Below are 15481 nucleotides of genomic sequence, written 5' to 3'. Positions count from 1 at the left end.
GTAGGAAAATATAAAACAGATCTGGTAAAAGATAATACAAAGAAAAAAACATGCAGTTTTTTTTTTGTACCATCATCTTTGAAATGCAAGAGAAAGGCCAGAATGTATTATTCCAGCCCAGGCACCGTTTTGATTTTGGCCACTAGATGGCAGCAATGAACCATTGCATATCTGTTCAAAATGTTGTATAAAGGCTGCCCAAATGTGCCTAATTGATTTATTAATACATTTTCAAGTTCATAATTGTGCACTCTCCTCAAACAATAGCATGGTCTTCTTTCACTGGATTAGCTACTGTAAATTGGACAGTGCAGTTAGATTAACAAGAATTTAAGCTTTCTTGTAAGCTTTCCATGTCTTAAACATTGCTACGTTTCGGAAATGGCAAAGAACGTGTAATTTGTTTGACACATTAAAGTTACATACCTTACAGATCACAAAGTCAGCTAATTTCCACTCCATTCATATGCAAATCTATTTGATTCATACACTGGCTTGTCTGGCTGTCATGTTTTTATTTTAACCTGCCTTTCACTTATCTACACTGAAATAATATCATTTCAAGTAGTCTTCTGTTATGATAAAAAAAATCTGTATCTTGCATAGCTCATTAGTACACCCTTGTGGTTGAATATATATGCATCTATTGTAGATCCTAGGAAACAATGAATAATGTGGAGCAAATAAATACAATCAAAGGATAACTTACAATAATGAACACCTTGTAAAACAGCCGTGAAAACCTACCAGGAAATATTTAAGATTTTAACACATAAACTTTGATCGTTTTTGGTACAATTGTGTCATTCATTTATTTTCACAGATTTGTTGTGCACTCAGATGGCAATCATAGACAAAAATACTGAATTCTGGTGTTTGGAATATAGAGGAGGTGGTTGTGAGATTCTGCCTGTCACTTGTTCTCAACAGGCAGCCAGTCTCAGAAGGGGGACTTGAAGAGGGAGACTGCAAAGTCCAGGCACTGCTGCTCTCTTTGTTTTGAGTGTTTGCAGTGCTAGTGTTTTTAGTTCATCTGTGTATCTCACATATTATGTGCTCGGTATGATAGAGCAGATTATTTTAGCAGATAATGACAACATGTCAACAACTGTAGCTGTAGATGATGTAATGAAAAGTTGGAGGGTGGTTGGTAATGGAGGACATCAGGTAGATCCACGTCTGGGTGTTGGGCAGAACCCCTAGGTCCTGGAGGACAGGAGCAGAGTTAAAGGGAACAGGGTAGGAGACAGAGACTTAAACAAGCAGACACACAGGTTACACTTTACTGTGAGAAAATTGTAGCTGGGGATTTTAACAAGACGAATCTGAAAACAAGGCTCCCTAAATTCTATCAGCATATCGATTGTGCAACCAGGGCTGGCAAAACCCTAGATCATTGTTATTCTAACTTCAGCGACGCATATAAGACCCTCCCCTGCCCTCCATTCGGAAAAGCTGACCACGACTCCATTTTTTTGCTTCCAGCCTATAGACTAAAACAGGAAGCTCCCGTGCTCAGGTCTGTTCAACGCTGGTCCGACCAATCGGATTGCACACTTCAAGATTGCTTCGATCACGTGGACTGGGATATGTTCCACATTGCGGCGAACAACAACATCGATGAATACGCTGATTCGGTGAGCGGGTTTATTAGCAAGTGCATCGGCGATGTTGTACCCACAGCGTCTATTAAACATTCCCAAACCAGAAACCGTGGATGGATAGCAGCATTCGCGCAAAACTGAAAGCGCGAACCACTGCTTTTAATCAGGGCAAGGTGACCGGTAACATGACCGAATACAAACCGTGTAGCTATTCCCTCTGCAAGGCAATCAAACAAGCTAAGCGTCAGAGTAGAGTCGCAATTCAACGGCTCAGACACGAGAGGTATGCGACAGGGTCTACAGTCAATCACAGACTATAAAAGGAAAACCAGCCCCGTCGAGGACCAGGATGTCTAGCTCCCAGACAGACTAAACAACTTCTTTGTTCGCTTTTAGGACAATACAGTGCCACTGACACGGCCTGCTACCAAAACCTGCGGGCTCTCCTTCACTGCAGCCGACGTGACAAAATATTTAAACGTGTCAAACCTCACAAGGGTGCAGGCCCAGACGGCATCCCCAGCCGCGTCCTCAGAGCATGCGCAGACCAACTGGCTGGTGTCTTTACGGACATATTCAATCAACCCTTATTCCAGTCTGCTGTCCCCACATGTTTCAAGAGGGCCACCATTGTTCCTGTTCCCAAGAAAGCTAAGGTAACTGAGTTAAATGTCTACCGCCCCGTAGCACTCACTTCCGTCATCATGAAGTGCTTTGAGAGACTAGTCAAGGACCATATCACCTCCACCCTACCTAACACCCTTGACCCACTCCAATGCTGATCCTCAACACTGGGGCCCCACAAGGGTGCGTTCTCATCCCTCTCCTGTACTCCCTGTTCACCCACGACTGAGTGGCCACGCACGCATCCAACTCAATCATCAAGTTTTCAGATGACACTACAGTGGTAGGCTTGATTACCAACAAGGACGAGATGGCCTACAGGGGTGAGGGCCCCCGGAGTGTTGTGTCAGGTAAATAACCTCACACTCAACGTCAACAAAACAAAGGAGATGATCGTGGACTTCAGGAAACAGCAGAGGGAGCACCCCCCTATCCACATCGACGGGACAGTAGTGGAGAGGGTAGTAAGTTTTAAGTTCCTCGGCATACACATCACGGACAAACTGAAATGGTCCACCCACACAGACAGCGTGGTTAGGAAGGCAAAGCAGCACCTCTTCAACCTCAGGAGGCTGAAGAAATCCAGCTTGTCACCAAAAACACTCACAAACTTTTACAGATGCAGAATCGAGAGCATCCTGTCGGGCTTTATCACTGCCTGGTACGGCAACTGCTCCGCCCATAACCGTAAGGCTCTCCAGAGGGTAGTGAGGTCTGCATAACGCATCACCAGGGGCAAACTACCTGCCCTCCAGGACACCTACACCACCCGGTGTCACAGGAAGACCACAAAGTTCATCAAGGACAACAAACACCCGAGCCACTGCCTGTTCACCCCTCTATCATCCAGAAGGCGAGGTCAGTACAGGTGCATCAAAGCAGGGACCGAGAGACTGAAAAAGATCTTCTATCTCAAGGCCATCAGACTGTTAAACAGCCATCACTAACATTGAGTGGCTGCTGCCAACATACTGACTCAACTCCAGCCACTTTAATAATGGAAAATTGATGTAATAAATGTATCACTAGCCACTTTAAACAATGCCACTTTATATAATGTTTACATACCCTATATTGCTCATCTCATATGTATATACTGTACTCTACACCATCTACTGCATCTTGCCATCTTGATGTAATGTATCACTAGCCACTTTAAACAATGCCACTTTTATATGTTTACATACCCTACATTACTCATCTCATATGTATATACTGTACTCTATATCATCTACTGCATCTTGCCTATGCCGTTCTATACCATCACTCATTCATATATTTTTTTATGTACATATTCTTATTCATTCCTTTACACTTGTGTGTATAAGGTAGTTGTTGTGAAATTGTTAGGTTAGATTACTCGTTGGATATTACTGCATTGCTGGAACTAGAAGCACAAGCATTTCGCTACACTCGCATTAACAACTGCTAACCATGTGTATGTGACAAATAAAATTTGATTTGATGTTATGGATTAGTGCAGTGTTATAAGTGGGGGATATGTACTTTTCAACACTACCTCATGCTGGTTCCCCTCCGGCTCAGAGCACAGAGAATCAGACTGATCCGAACTCACTGGTTCTGGTGGACAGGATTCCCCCTGGGGGTCAGATGTTGAAAATGTCCACCATCGCCTTGGAGGTGGCCTCGCAAGTCTCATCCTTGATAGGTATCATACAAAACGAAATTCATAATATAACAGATATAATAGAATGTGATTGAAAGGTTATTTCACTTGCCCAGCTGTCCACCTCCTTGACAATTCCCCGTCAGAAGAAACGTAGGTTGGTTTTGCCAATCATGCGCTTCACTCTGAAATGGCCAGCATGCATCTCGGTCAGCACATCCTCCTTAGTAAAAATCACTCTCCTGTGTAGCTTTCCATCCTTCCTCGGTAGGTATATATGATTGCCTAACAAGTTGGAAGAGAAGAGTTGAAATAAGTCTAAGTACATTTGCACTGCTGTCTTTCTCTCTCTGTTACTCTCTCCCCATCATTCTCTCTGTCTGTCTTCTACTCTCGTCCCACCTCTCTCTCTTTCTCACCTCCCCCCAGCGAAGACATCTAGTTGGGTGCATTTGGAATTACCATAATTGCTGACACCTATCCTTTTGATTGATCAGGTTTAACTTATAGCTATAACTATAAGAAATATAACTATTACAGTGGAGGCTGCTGAGGGGAGGATGGCTCATAATAATGACTGGAATGGAGTCAATTGAATGGTAACAACCACATGGAAACCACGTGTTTGATACCATTCCATTTACTCCATATTATGAGCCATCCTCCCCTCAGCAGCATCCACTGAACTATATGTATAGCTAGCAAATAGCTAACATTAGATGGAAAATGGTTGTTGAAAAATGGTTGTACATAGCTAAATCCGTCCAGTTATCTGCTTAACATTAGCCTAAATTGTGAATTCCTCTGAATGTTGCACCTCTTGTCGAGATCAGTGTATCACTTTGCAGGTAAGACCCAGATGCAGACAATGTCGAAGTAACAACAGTTTATTAATCAAACAGGAGCAGGCAAAAGGCAGGTCAAGGGCAGGCAGAGGTCAGTAATCAAGATAGGTGGGGCAAAGGTACAGGACGACAGGCAGGCTCAGGCAGAATGATCAATAATCCAGAAAGGTGGGGCAAAGGTAGAGGACGGCAGGCAGGCTCAGGGTCAGGGCAGGCAGAATGGTCATCACCGGGAAAACTAGGAAACAGAAACAATCGAGAGACATGAGCAGAGGGGAAAACGCTGCTAGGCTTGACGAAACAAAACGACCTGGGACAAGAACTGAGGACCCCGGTCGGAGACCATGTCTACTGGTAGACCATGTATCTGGAAGACGTGCTGCACCATGAGCTGGGCCGTGTCTTTGGCAGAGGGTAATTTGGGGAGAGGAATGAAGTGGTCGGTTTTGGAATACCGATCTACCATGGTCAGGATGGCGGTGTTTCCATCAGACGGGTGAAGACCAATGACAAAGTCTAGGGAGATGTGAGACCAGTGGTGGTGAGGGACAGACAGAAGTTGGAGGAGACCAGCCGGAGATTTCCGAGTAGTCTTGTTCTGTGCACAAACGGTGTAAGCGGCGATGAATGCTGACACGTCAAGGACCATAGTAGGCCACCAAAAGCGTTGTCGCACAAAAGCCAGGGTCCGACGGGAGCCCGGGTAGCAGGCAAGCCTGGAGGAGTTGGCCCACTCCAGGACTGAGGAGCAGATGGCGTCAGGAATGAACATCAGGTTATCAGGACCCCCCCTGGGAACACTGCGCATCGCTGACCTGCTTCCCTATTCCCCAGCTGAGTGCCGTCACCAGGCACGAAGTGGGAAGGGCGGTCTCGGGTTCTGGGGTAGTAGTCGTGTGGCTATAGCGGCGTGACAGTGCAACCGGCTTGACATTCTTGGATCCTGGCCAGTACGAGAGGGAGAAGTTGAAAAGTGTGAACAGCAGGGCCCATCTAGCTTGCCTGGAATTGAGCCCCTTGGTGGTGCGGAGATACTCCAGGTTCTTGTGGTCGGTCCACACGATGAACAAATGTTCCACCCCCTCCAGCCAGTGCCTCCATTCCTCCAATGCTATCCTTACCGTGAGAAGCTAGCGAATCCCCACATCATAGTTCTTCTCCATGGCATTGAGGTGACGGGAGAAAAAGGCGCAGGGATGTAGCTTGAGGTCCAGGGCAGAACACTAGGACAGGACAGCCCCCACTCCGACATCCGAAGCATCGGCCTCCACCACGAACTGACCGGATGGGTCAGATGAACCTAGATGGGAGGTGAAGCGATGTTTGAGGTCCCGGAATGCCCAGTCAGCAGCTGGAGACCACATGAACGGAACCTTGGGCGAGGTGAGTGCTGACAGGGGGGAAGCCAGGTTGCTGTAACCCCGAATAAAGCAGCGATAGAAGTTGGCGAACCCCAGGAAACGTTGCAGCTGCACCCTGGAAGTAGGCTGGGGCCAATCCACCACCGCTCTCACCTTCCCGGGATCCATTTGTACACTCCCTGCAGCGATGATGTAACCCAGAAAAGAGATGGTGGAGCGATGGAACTCGCACTTCTCTGCTTTTATAAACAGCTTGTTCTCCAGGATGCTATGGAGATCATGAAACACATGTGATTGGCTGGAGCGGGAGAAGACGAGGATGTCATCGAGGTATACAAAGACAAACCGGTTCAACATGGAGAACATCCTTAACCAGAGCCTGGAATACAGCAGGGGCATTGGTAAGGCCAGAGGGCATGACCATATACTCGTAGTGACCGCTGGCCGTGTTGAAGGCTTCCACTCATCCCGTTCCCGTATTCGCACCAGGTGGTAGGCGTTCCGTAGATCCAGCTTGGAAAACACAGTGGCCCCCTGGAGGGGCCAGGGGGCCACTGTGGGGGGCCACTCGAAGGCTGAGGAGAAAAACACGGGTAGCGTTTTTTCACCGTTATGTCATTGAGACCCCAGAAGTCGATGCACGGGCACAGGGTCTTGCCCTTCTTCTCCATTGAACCCTGCGCCAGCAGGAGAGGAAGAAGGACGGATGAATCCTGCAGCTATGGAGTCCCCTTGGTCTCTGGTCCCAACAGAGATTACAGTCATCCCCGGGGCGGAGTAGTGCTAGGGAGAAGGTCAATCCCACAGTCATATGGTCGGTGAGGCAGAAGCGAAGTGGCCTGGAGGTCCTGGTGCCCCGCGGGATTGGCGGAGAGGTCGGGGGCAACTTCCGAGGCCCCAGGAAGACGTCCCGGGGAAGGTTGTGCTGACTTCAGGCAACGGGTGTGGCAGAATGGGCTCCAGCTCATAATGGCACCAGTAGACCAGTTAATGAGGGGATTGTATCGCTGGAGCCAGGAGAATCCCAATACCACGGGAATCTGAGGAGACTTAATGAGCAGGAACTGGATAGCCTCGCTGTGGTTCCCTGACACACGTAGGTTGATGGGAGTGTTGTTGTGGGTGACCCGGCCTATGGAGCGCCCATCCAGCGCCCAGAGAGGGGCTGAGTGGGGTTGCCCAGCTCGGAAGCCAGTGTAGAGTCCAAAAAGTTCTCATCAGCCCCAGAGTCGATGAGGACCCAGAGAGATTTTGACTGGTTTCCCCACAGCAGAATGGCATGAAACGGAGTGCGAGTCAGGGAAGCAGAAAAATTCTCCATATGGCCCACCAGAGTACTCACTCCTACCGGTGAGCCTGGTCTTTTAATGAACAAGAGGACACAACAGACCATGAGTCCCAAAATACAGGCAACTCTTAGTGTTGAGCCTGTATAGCCGTTCCGCTGGTGACAACCCAGCTCTGCCTAGTTGCACAGGCTTGGGAAATGGTAACTTGGCAGTCTTCGGTGACTCTCAGGGAACCTCGGGTAGCCTTGGGTTCCCTAGGTAATGGGACCGTCGGGGACTTCCAGAATGCCTCGGGGGCGAGGTGGAATCCTTGGACCGACGAGCAAAATCGAATTTCCTCTCCCTCCGTCATTCCCGTAGTTGCCCATCAATCCCGATTGTCAAGGCGATAAGGGAATTGAGATACATTGGTAATTCCAGGGCTGCAAGCTCATCCTTGACCTCTTCAGAGACTCCGTGTAGGAACATGTCGAACAGTGCTTCCTGGTTCCAGGCACACTCAGCTGTTGACGTGCAGAAATCCACCGCGTAGTCTGCCACACTGTGGGAGTCCTGCCGAAGCTGGAATAGCTTCCGGACAGCCTCTCTCCCGGAGAATGGAGCATCAAACACCTTCTTTGACCTTTCCCACGAACTCCTCCAGACTTACGCATATGGCCGGCTGTTGCTCCCATACAGCTGTAGCCCAGGCGAGCGCCCTCCCGGACATCAGCGTGATAAGGTACACTATCTCAGAGCGGTCCGAGGGGAAGGAGGAGGGCTGAAGCTCGAAGATGAGGCCACACTGAGCTAGAAACGCCCAACAGGTGCCCGGCTCTCCATTGAAGTGTTCCGGGGGAGGTAATCGACGCTCCCGGGAAGTCGGAGTGACCGGTGAGGTGGCACTGCTAATAGCCAAGTTACTGAGGGGCTGTGAGGTTACCGTCGTAGTAGGCTGCCTCCCAGCCAACCCGCAGAATTGCTCCAGCAAGATGTGCAACGCCCGGTCATGGCGTTCGGCTAAGGTGTGGACCACCTCCATAAGGCCACAAAGCAATTTCTCATGCCTACCAATGGTGGCTCCTTGGGAGGAGATGGCATTGTGCAGCTGGTCTGAGTCTGCTGGGACAGTCATGGCCAGTTCGTACTATCACGTTTCAGGTAAGACCCAGATGCAGACAACGTCAAAGTAACAGCAGTTTATTAATCGAACAGGGGCAGGCAAAAGGCAGGTCAAGGGCAGGCAGAGGTCAGTAATCCAGATAGGTAGGGCAAATGCACAGGATGGCAGGCAGGCTCAGGGTCAGGGCAGGCAGAATGGTCAACACTGGGAAAACTAGGAAACAGGAACAATCGAGAGACAGGAGCAGAGGGAAAAAAGCTGGTAGGCTGGATGAAACAAAACAAACTGGCAACAGACAAACAGAGAACACAGGTATAAATACACGGGATAATGGGAAAGATGGGCGGCACCTGGACGGGGGTGGAGACAATCACAAAGACAGGTGAATTAGATCAGGGTGTGACACAGTGGTGTCTTCATAGTAACGTTCCTTCACCCGGTTGGAAAGATAAATGAACATCTCCTCGAGGGATGCCGTTGAAGTGCAAGCTAACCTTACATACAAACAGAAAGCTGCAATAACAATTACAGTAACTTGCTTGCTAGCTAGCAGTCTACTGTAGCTGGCTAGCTGACTAGGCAGTTTGGGGTATATACGTAAGTACAGTAGCTAGCAACATCAATCTAAAAACAGTTTAAATTATATATTGTTATTTGTATTTATATAAAGACAAATACATGGTAAAGAAAGTGTTCTCTCCAGTCTTTTCGGTCCTCTAAAGCAGCAGGTTAGGGTTAGCAGGTTGTCACCGTCAAAAACACCATCCATGGAGAGCAATTCTGAGGTAATAATTTTGCACAGGCTGAGCCAGCATTTATGCGGTCAAATAGAACTAGAACTGCCCGGGTCCTCCTTCCAAGCAACCAGCATACCAACCAGGAAGCTTTGGTTCATTACGTAATCCGGTCAGAATGTTTCAATTTCGAGCAACAGCCCTAGCAACAGAAGCTAGAACTCATCGAATACCATTGTGACATAGAGGGGGACACTATTTGGCCGGGGGACACAATTTGGCATGACAGCCCCCCCACATTGTGGGCCAAACATTTAATTTAAGTTTTAAAGTTTATTTTCCTGCAATTCTACACGTTTTGCCATGGGGATTAGAGAAAATGTTGCAGTTTTAAAGCTAGCTTTCTGCAATTCTGCACATCTTGCCATAGGACTGAGAGAAGTTTAGAAATGTTATAACAAATTTCATGAAAATTCTACAAATTTTGCCATCACACAGAGATATTGTTTTGCAGGTTTACAGCTAATTTCCTGCAATTTTATCAATTTTCTATGACTTATACCATGTTAATGATATCTGAATGAGTGTGACAAACACCCCTGGAGGTCAGGGATCCTTGGCGCATGGTTGTCCTCCTGGAAGCTTCTCCTATCTCCACAGAGGAACTCTGGAGCTCTGTCAGAGTGACCATCGGGTTTTTGGTCACCTCCCTGACCAAGGCTCAGTTTGGCCGGGTAGTGGCCAGCTCTAGGAAGAGTCTTGGTGGTTCCAAAATTATTCCATTAAAGAATGATGGAGGCCACTGTGTTCTTGGGGACCTTCAATGCTGCAGAAATGTTTTGGTATCTTTCCCCACATCTGTGCCTCGACACAATCCTGTCTTGGAGCTCTACGGACAATTCCTTTGACCTCATGGCTTGGGTTTTACTCTGACATGCACTGTCAACTGTGGGACCTTATTTGGACAGATGTGTGCCTTTCCAAATCATGTCCAATCAATTGAATTTACCACAGGTGGACTCAAGTATAAATCCTTATCACCCGTAGACTATAGGCTACTTTTTAAACATAAGCTAAAAACAACATTAAAAAAAAACATAGGCTAATCCAGGGGCAATGCATTTTTATGGACCTCCCAACATACATAATCATATAAGTGTAACAGTATAACTTTCGACCGTCCTCTCGCCCATACCCGGACGCGAACCAGGGACCCTCTGCACACATCCACAACAGTCACCCACGAAGCATCGTTACCCATCGCTCCACAAAAGCCGCGGCCCTTGCAGAGCAAAGGGGAGCAACTACTTCAAGGTCTCAGAGCAAGTGACGTCACCGATTGAAACGCTATTTAGCGCGCACCGCTAACTAAGCTAGCCGTTTTACATCCGTTACATAAGCATGACTCTCCTGAAACTAAAAACATTAGTTCCTGGAGAGTCATAAGCATACTACATACAGGCTACTGTACCAATGTCTCAACAATGTTAATGGAGCAGTTTACCCTAAAACGTAAGTTTGAGAAACATCCTCAAATTTCAGTGTCACAAGGTCAGTATATGGTGCGAAATTTGATCATCTGGATTGGCACAAAATCATAGCAGCACTTCTGTGCTCTGTGCTATTCAAAGCACAGGAAACATGCACATTTACATCAGCAACTGGTAATCTGACAACCAACTCAATTTAATGAAAAATAGACTTTGAAAAGAACAAAGGAGTATAACATTTGATGTTGCTCCTATTTCTGCCAACAGCAGCGAGCTACATTTTAACCTCGTCCCCAGACTATTGCGCACAGCACATAAACCTGGGTCATCAACTACTTAAAGTTGGCCTTAGTTTGCGTGATCCATAGAGATAGATAGAGGACTCATCTTTATATCTATGCCATTATAGCGTCTGTGACAGCTTGGGCAACGCCATTGAAGTGAAAACCCATAGAAATCCCCACCTAGTTGACTACTATGACTACTTTAAATTGGTGGAAGCATAGATGTGGTAAAGGAGTCAATGGAATGCAGACGTTCCATTGACCAGATTGGCACACATTCACCAAATCCGATATTTTTTTATGTATATATATTAATATATATATACTGTATATATTTATTTCTTTACCCCTTTTTCTCTCCAATTTTGTGGTATCCAATTGGTAGTTACAGTCTTGTCCCATTGCTGCCACTCCCGTATAGACTCGGGAGAGGCGAAGATTGAGAGCTGTACGTCCTCCGAAACACAACCCAGCCAAGCCGCACTGCTTCTTGACACAATGCCCACTTAACCCGGAAGCCAGCCACACCAATGTGTCGAAGGAAACACCATACACATGCCGACCTTGTCAGCAAACATGCGCCCGGCCCGCCACAGGAGTCACTAGAGCGCAATGGGAAAACAACATCTCAGCCAGCCAAACCCTCCCCTAACCCGTACGACGCTGGGCCAATTGTGCACCACCCCATGGGTCTCCCGGTCGCGGCCCGCTGTGACAGAGCCTGGACTCAAACCAGGATCTCTAGTGGCACAGCTAGCACTGCGATGTAGTGCCTTAGACCACCGCCAAATCTGATCTAACAAAGTGGATATTCGTCAAATTCATCATTATTCAGGTATTGTAACAGGTCTATAATGTGGTTACTTAAGTCAAATGTTGATATGATATTTTTGTCTGTATTTTCTGCATAACATGTAGACGTTGTCCCTTTTCAGGTTTAGAAAAAGTAACTGCTAAATGCTAACTCCAGTTTGTATAAACTGGTTAGCATAGCTAGCATACAGAAATCAGTGGTGTTAGTCAAAGTCATTTTTAACTGTAATGCATTTGAGTGGTAACGATGACATGAACATGTGCTGGGGTTGAGATCCGTGTACAAGCGTTATACTCCGATTGTTACCTTAACATAATGTGAAATACATATATAAATGATAGCCTAAATATAGGCTAATTTAGCTGGGGAGCAATGAGGAGACTCGGGATCTTTCCCCGACAGGCCTTTGCCCCAAGCATTTCAATTGCAATTCAATGAATCAAATGTATTTATAAAGCCATTTTTACATCAGCAGATGTCACAAAGTACTTATACAGAAACCCAGCCTAAAACCACAAAGAGCAAACAATGCAGATGTAGAAGCACAGTGGCTAGGAAAAACTATCTAGAAAGGCCTAGGAAGAAACCCAGAGAGGAACCAGGCTCGGGGGGGTAGCCAGTCCTCTTCTGTTGACTAGCAAGGTCAAATAATAATCACAGGGGAGAGGGGTGGGGGTTAGGGTTACCAGTTGTCTTGAACTTACTGAAGTCTGAGATTTCCCAGTTCCAAGTTTACAGTTGTTTTGAACCCGGCAAAAGTCATGCTGGATTGACAGCATGGCCAATGTAGTCAACCTTTTCTGGCCCAGGGTGAAAAAAACTTGCTCCGACTGAGAAAATACGTTTTGAAAGGTCATCCAACTCGGAATTCCAAGTCGGGAACTCTGGCCTCTTTCTAGAGCTCCAACCTGAAGATCAATGACGTCATTATTCAACCTTTGATGACAAAGTTTGATGACAAAATTTGCTCACAAGAAGGACCGCTGCACCACCTTCCTGTTCAAGTGAGTACAACACAACAAGGTGAGTCCAAAAATGTACTGTATGCTGCTGCACAAATGATGTAATATACCAGGGAGATATGTATACTGTAGCTAAGAAAGTAACACTAAGTGTATGCTGTGTAGTAAATTGTTAGTAGGCAATGTGCCTCACTCTAATAATTTGGTCCCTTTCCCCCTCATAACCTAGTCTACTGTTCTGACTTGGTGGTGGACATGTAGCCTATAGCCTGTTTAAGAGAAATGTAATCATCTAAAAATATATTACACTTTCATTGTTTGCTTATATGCCCCCTTTATTTATCCTACAGTTGTCACAAACGTGCGTATAGGTGGCAGGGAAGTCAGGCACAGGAGAATAAACTCAGTAAATGGAGTAATTTAATAAAACAAAACATAACTCCAAAACCATAAACACAAATGAAACAAATCGGGTACGAGGAACCGTCGCGCACCAAATACAAACAACACGAAACTGAAACAAGAAACAATCTCTGACAAAGACATGTTGGGAAACAGAGGGTTAAATACACTACAGGTAATGAATGGGATTGAAACCAGGTGTGTAGGAAGACAAAACAAAACCAATGGAAAATGGATCAATGATGGCTAGAAGCCCGGTGACGTCGACCGCCGAGCACCACCCGAACAAGGAGAAGCATCGACTTCGGCAGAAGTTGTGACAACAGTTCTGACTTGGTGTACAGGGAGAATACTGTAAGAACGGCCCATGTTCTGAATTCTGTCACTGTACATTTCAAAAGTGCTGAACAAATAGTTATATTGACTACATCCATCCTAGCTTGCTTATTAATGTGGCGACCTGTTTTGAGCCCCACATTTTTAGCAAAAAAAACATGTTTTTGGGGCTTGCCTGTTTTGTATGTTGTTTTGGCATTAGTATATGTCACATCAGTTTGCAAACAATGTAAAAAATATATATTTATATATCATAGAGATAATAAAGCCGCCTACAAAATATGGTCTCTTTTTTTTTCTTGAGTAAGGCAGCTCCAAAATGCAGTTGTTTCAGCCTAGCTCGGTGCTTCTGTGGTGGTGGGGCAAACCAGCAGAAAATAGGTGCGTTGCACCGTGATTGACTCAGTGTTCTTATACTCATGGGGACACTACGTCACCGCCAAGTCTAAGGGTAGACATCGAAAATTCAAGCCCTTTAGGTCCGGCCATGGTGAAATTAGAAGTGCCCTTCCAAGAAGGCTCAAGGACATTGACCACAGATAAAATTAGGTCAAATTATGTTATATGTACAGTAGCTTTGAATGGACTGATCGTGTCAACATCTTACTTTCAAAATCGAAGCTAGCAGTCATCATCATGAATCAAGCCGACAATTTACTGGCAAATCCTTTTTAATCCTTGTCATATGAAGAGAAATAATGAAGAGAAATTATAGATAAAAAAGTATCGGTGCTCATCGGCCATTAGATATAAACACAACAAGTAGGAAATCGCAAATTCAACAATGAGTGGTTTGTAAGAAATTAGTGACAGTGGCTAACTGCAAGCATTGCAACTGGGAAGTTGGGAATAAATTAGCACAGACTGGGAAAATTAATTTTGAATGGTCATCCACCTCGGAATTGTGAATCCATCCTCTTTCTATTTCTTTGGTGACAAAATTAGCAAACAAAGGACTGCCGCGCCACATTTATTTTATGCTGCTGCATAAATTATGTAATATGCCAGGGAGATATGTATACTGTAGCTAATAAAGTAATGCTAAGTGTATGTTGTGTAATAAGCTGTTAGTAGCCCAATTTGCCTCACTCTAATAATTTAGTTTACTTTCACCTCTTAATTTTCACCCATAACCTGTTTTCGAGAAATGTAATCATTGAATATTGTAAGAGCTTTCATTGTCTGCTTACATGCCCCCTTTATTTATACTACGGTTTTGACTTAGTGTACAGGGAGAGCACTGTAAGAACGGCCCATGTTCTGAATTCTGTTGCTGTACATTTTGTACATTTCAAAAGTGCTGAACAAATAGTTATATTGACTACGTACGTCCCAGCTTGCTCATTAATGTCAATCAAAATTACAGATTGCCTCTTATCCGCTTGTCGTCCCTTATGCCATAGTTTGTACATCTCAATTGTCAGTAAACACCACATTTGTGGGACACATCAAGTCAGCTGTTTTTAAAAAAAGGCAGTAAATGAGGCTGAATTAACTGTTTCCCTGCAAGACAAGGCTCCGCTGATAGCCAGGTGTAGCAGTGGTAAGGATTCACTCCATGGTGCTGAAAAGAAGGCTCTGCTGTTGGGACAATTTTATGTAGACCCTAACAGTTAGTGGGCACGTTTGTCACCGTTATAGTGCAATTCATATATTGTTTAGTATTGTGTTGTGTTGTGTAGTGGCTTTGCTGGCATGCATCTTACCTTTTTTTTTATTTTTTAAAGTTTGCCTCACCAAGACATATATGCTAAAATCGCCACTGGTGATTTATGATGATCAATGGGACCGCGGACTATCACGTCTCAGCGTTTGTGAACTAATGCCACGTTCATATACTATTTGGAACTAGGAAACTCAGAAATGTCCGACTTGCTAACTACAACCAGTTAGCGAGTCGGACATTTCTGAGTTTCCTAGTTCCGACTAATACATGAACGTGGCATTAAATGTACGCCCCTGTCATAGTTCACATATGCATGTTGGGAACTGTAGTTTAAATAGTAA

This window comes from Oncorhynchus tshawytscha, linkage group LG04 (genome assembly GCF_018296145.1).
Source record: "Oncorhynchus tshawytscha isolate Ot180627B linkage group LG04, Otsh_v2.0, whole genome shotgun sequence".
In the NCBI taxonomy this organism is placed as follows: Eukaryota; Metazoa; Chordata; class Actinopteri; order Salmoniformes; family Salmonidae; genus Oncorhynchus; species Oncorhynchus tshawytscha.
This window is presented reverse-complemented; position numbering follows the sequence as displayed.